This window comes from Schistocerca nitens, chromosome 9 (assembly GCF_023898315.1).
Source record: "Schistocerca nitens isolate TAMUIC-IGC-003100 chromosome 9, iqSchNite1.1, whole genome shotgun sequence".
NCBI classification, from domain to species: Eukaryota; Metazoa; Arthropoda; class Insecta; order Orthoptera; family Acrididae; genus Schistocerca; species Schistocerca nitens.
The window spans coordinates 251,681,430-251,686,786 of NC_064622.1; positions in this window are offsets into that span (position 1 = coordinate 251,681,430).

The following is a 5,357-nucleotide window of genomic DNA, read 5'->3' on the forward strand; positions in this document are numbered from 1 at the left end:
GCAGTTACTGGTATGAGCAGCACCGGTTCACGGGGCTTCTTTTATAGGGTCGCTCTGTGAAGGTTTTCATGACGCAGCTCTGTTGTAGACGAAACACCGCTGCTGCTTCTCGAAACTGCGTTATTGGCGGACGAATTCACTGTGCAGATTGGCCAGGAGAGAGATGCGTACGTACCCAAGGTCACAGTTTTGGGCGATGTTGCGTTGTATGCATGGGAGATAAGCTCAGGAGAGAGAACAGTAGAACAGTGTTGTGTCAGCTGCGATATATTATTTGAAGGTACGAGTGCCAATGTGAAAATAGTCAGATGCCTGCGTTCTAGTTTTCAGTCCGAAGACTAGTTTAGCTTGCATATCGTGTGCAACCCTCTTCTTATCTGCGTGATTAATGCAGCTTGCATCCATGTGAACCGTCTTACCGTACCGTGGTCAAGCCTTGGTTTTCACATGGACCTATTTACACTCCACACTTCGTTCCACTGCCAATCTGACGATTCCCTCATCTCTCAAAATTCGTGGTATCAACCAATCCCTTCACCTGCTTTACTTACGCAATAAAATCGCAGTGTAGTCTGATGCTGTTTGTAATTCCTGTGTGATGGTCTGGGTACATGTCCGCCTATTACACATTACGACTCTCTTCAACCGTTGGCGGTCTCTGTCAGTCAACAGACGAGCCGGCCGCTGTGACCGAGCGGTTCTAGGCGCTTCAGTCCGGAAGCGCGCTGCTGCTACGATCGCACGTTAGAATCCTGCCTCGGGAATGGATGTGTGTGATGACCTTCGGTTAGTTAGGTTTAAGTAGTTCTAAGTCTAGGGGACTGTTGACCTCAGATGTTAAGTCCCATAGTGCTTGGAGCCAGTTTTCAACAGACGAGGTCAACCTCTATGCTTTTGTTTTGTACTTGCCCCTTTCGTTTCCACATCACTATCACATCGGAAACACTGCACCTAGGGATGTTTCGGAGTGTGGAAATTTCGCGTACAGACGTGTGACACAAATGACACCCAATCACCTGACCACGTTCGAAGTCTGTGAGTTCCGCTGAGCGCCCCATTCTGATCTCTCGCGATGTCTAATAAATACTGAGGTCGCTGATATGGAGTACCTGGCAGTAGGTGGCAGCACACTTCGCCTAATATGCACCTAATATGAAAAAGGTATGTTCTTGGGGATGTCCGAATACTTTTGATACATAGTGTACATTGCCCGCTCAGTCGAGCGTAATCGATGCCACTCATTCCTCTGACTCATCTCGCAGAAAAGCTATTGTTTTATGTTTCACTTCATTTCCACTCTGCGAAATTTTCACATTCCGTTGCATGACATCACTTTTCATCGGTTCTCATGATCCTGTTACACCAATACCAATGTATACGCTTTTTTTAAGAGTCGATGAGTGGCTGAACGTCCTGTACAACTTGTAACTCCCAAGGGATTCACCTTCGATTTTCATGCGTCGCTAGTTCTTAAATATGTATACGGGTCCTAAAAATTTACAAACAGCCTATTGAATGCGAGTTTGCAAAAGGCCAATGATGTTTACGGTATTCGATGGCCCAGATATTGGCTGCTAACGGCAACAGGGGGTGGGACTGGAGTTATGCAATAGTCAACACAGCATGAGGCTACGGAGCGTATTTGAACTGCTTAGTCGACGAGTAAAAATGGTTCAAAAGGCTCTAAGCACTATGGGACAACATCTGAGGTCGTCAGTCCCCTAAACTTAGAACGAATTAAAAATAACTAACCTAAGGACATCACACACATCCACGTCCGAGGCAGGATTCGAACCTGCGACCGTAGCAGCAGCGCGGTTCCGGACTGAAGGGCCTAGAACCGCTCGGCCACAGCGGCCGGTTACTCATTAAAGGACAGCGAGTATCACTATAAGCTTCATGACAGACTGTTTCGCATTCTGTTGCATGCTATCACGTTTCACCAGTTCTCATCACCTCGTTACACCAGTATGATTCTATATGTTTTCCTTACGAATGGGTTTCTAGCTGAACGTCCTACACGGTTTGTAACTCCCAAAGAGTTCACCTTCGATCTTGATAAGCGGACCTTGTTACCCATGGCGCGCCATTTTTCGTTCGGTGTTCATGGTGAGAATTAATGGTTTATTGTGAACATTTATTGAATGTCGACGATGTCCATGTTGTGAAGTTCAGTACATACATCCAATAAAAGGCTGATCTCAACACCTTCTGTACATTTACTTTCTGTCGCTCTACTGATGCACATGATAAGCCGTAGTGCAGTTGATGTTTTTCTTCTCATAATCGTTAACACAACACTTTTAAGTGAGCCTTATCAAAGACTGAATTTGCGACCTCGCACTAAAGGAGTTCCTTGTAAGCCTCAGCCATCTCACACAACTCACATCGCCAGCCTTCAACATGTTCAGGAATCGATTTGCAGCAGATTCTTTGATTCTCAAATATTCCTGTCATCTAGAAATTTACAAAGAAGCGGTGTGTAGAAGATCAATAAACAGAGCCAATAATGTTTCAGTGAGTGCAGCAGATAGGTAAAATTTTTTGACATCGTTAAACAGACAGACGTAAATAACGGGTACTACGTAAAAATGGTACGTCGTAGCTTCCATAAGAAAATGAGAGAGGAATTAGTAAGGGATAAAAAGTTTGCCGCTTTACCATATTTTGAGAAAATTTCACAGAAACGGGTGAACATTTTTTCGGACATACAACTTCCAGTTGACGTTGACAGTTACACTCATAGTCAGATTAATTTAAAGCTTGAAGTTTGCAACAGGATAAGTAGATATGAAAGTGCAGGAATTTACAGAACGCAGTATGCAACATGTAGAGATAAACATATAGGACAAACAGGTGGGAAATTTTCGACAAGATATATGGAGCATGCAGACACCTTTAGACTGGGCAACTACGGCGTACCAGTGGTTACTAAATATATATATGAGACAGGTCACCCACGAAAAGGTACGGCAACTATGGCGTACCAGTGTTACCAAATATATATATGTGAGACAAGTCACCCACTGAAAGGTGCGGCAAGTACGGCATGCCGATGTTACAGGTCACCCACTGGAAGGTATAGAAGAGCACTTGAAGATGATAAGTGTGAATAAGAAAGGCAGAGAGCTAGATCCGCTTGAGAACTTTAAAATAGCAATACATTGCTTTAAGTTTGATAATATACGATACACAAACTGGTGAGAATAGTAATTCCTACGTTTTTTCTGATCTTTTATAAGGTTGGCTTTAGTATGATAAATGTGAACAACTTGTTACATATAACCATTAGTGTTCTGTCTCTCCACGCCCTTTGTAACAACTTCGGAATGTTGTGGAACGGCTGATGGCTCAATGCAGTCTGTCAGATCCGAGTGTCTACGAACCAGCAATGCACCGAGAGGAGCTAAAGTGACCAGTATTTCACCGCCTTGAGGAAACAACGCTTAGAGGATGTGTGGTAACATAGATGAGCGGAACAAGGAATACAGTGTTGCCATTTTTAAAGTAACACGAGGACTTTATGTCCGAATAATTTTATTCATTTTCATATTTTCATCTTAAGTGCTTTTGAAGTGCATGTTATGTAGGTGTAACATAGATAGCCAGATGATGGGAGCTCGACTCCCGAAATGCGTTGCTGAGGATTATTTTCTTAGTATTGGTGGTTGTATGCTAAAATATTTATAACAATTACCTTAACAACAACTGTCTCCGGCCCTTAAAATGGCTTATCATGCTATAAATTAATTTTTCCCCAGTCTGATTTAGTACTTCTTCGTTTGATATTCGACCTCTCGATCTAATCATCAGAATTCCGGAATAGCAACGAATTTCAAAAGCTTCTCTTCTTGTCTGAACGGTTTCTCGCCCATATTTCACTTCTGTACAAGGCTAGACTCCATGCAAATACCTTCAGAAAAACTACGTAACTTTTAAATTTATTTTCGGTGATAACAAATTTCTGTTTTTTCAGGATGTTTCTCCCACCACTTTCTGTCTGCATTTTATACATTCCTAGCTTTGGCCATTGTCGTCTATTTCACTTTCCAACTTGAAAAACTCATCGATCACTTTTACTGTCTCATTTCCCTCTCTAATTCTCTCAGGTGGCCTGATACATTTCCATGACAATCTGTTGTTACCCTAAATTTACATAAGTTGCCGTTGTAATGAATTCGTTTAGACAGCGTCAGTGCAACAGCACTGGACGGCGAGCAGACGTGTCATGCTACATGGGGAGATTTACGCGTTCTCGCCTGACCGTCTATAAGGCCACTGAAAATAAAGAACTTACCACTGCTACTAATGTGGGAGTGTAAAGTTGTCTTGCAAGGGCCGTTCGTGTTTTGCGGATGTGTTCTCAACTTCACATGTACAAAGAATAATGCATGTCAACATGATAAGGTTTGGGTGTCTGCTGCTATTGTGTGGTATCCATGAGATACTGTGAACGCAGTTCCAGGACTGGAGACCTTTAACAGTTATTATTGCTTATCGCACTTTTCAAGTAAACGAGGTGTACAACCGGGATATGGGCTGGTCGTATTTCACCTCCAATATACCATCTGTTGTGAGGGCCAGGAATCATCGTAAAATAAATTGTGAGTCAGTCGTTGTGTGGTTTAAAGGCCAAGCAGACTGTGCAGACATTGAAGTGGTTGTTGATATTACATTTAATTACAGAAACTGAAATAAAATAAGCTATCCTTTCCTTATCTACTGTGAGATTTGTTTAAACTAAAGATAACAATCTGTGTTGTAGCTCTGAGAATTTCTCTGAGCTCGAGCGCGTGACCTTGAAACAGACAGCCGCTGCAGGACTTGGTGCACATGCGCAGTAGCGCCTGCGACGTCATAGCTGTGTCGCAACCACCCACAGCGTTGCCGTTCAACTGATCTTACACTTTTTTGTCGTCTCTGACGAATTTTGGGCTCGTCGATAATCCTCAATGTTTGTATTTCTTGTCCCTGAACTTTGATTCCTTTTCGAAGTTTTTCCTTGGTCCACTCTCCTGTTAGTTCAACGTACCGACTGAACTACATCGAAGAGGAGCTACAACTCTCTTCTAGCTACAATTCTTCTCAGCTACTGCTTCACTTTCACGTCATCCGCCTTTGTAACGCATTCTAGTTTCTGCACAAGTTATAGATCAACTTTTAACCCCTGTGTTTTATCACCGCCTTCGACACAAATTCAGGAAGGAATCAGATGTTCTTGAAGCTAGGAAAAGACCAGTCTCTTCCACAAAACTACCGACCCACAAGCCTACTGATCTCGTCCAGTAAGACTGTTGAAAAGGTGAATCTAAAACTAATCACTTGGCTTCACAGCCACAATGACGCCCTGAGGCCGG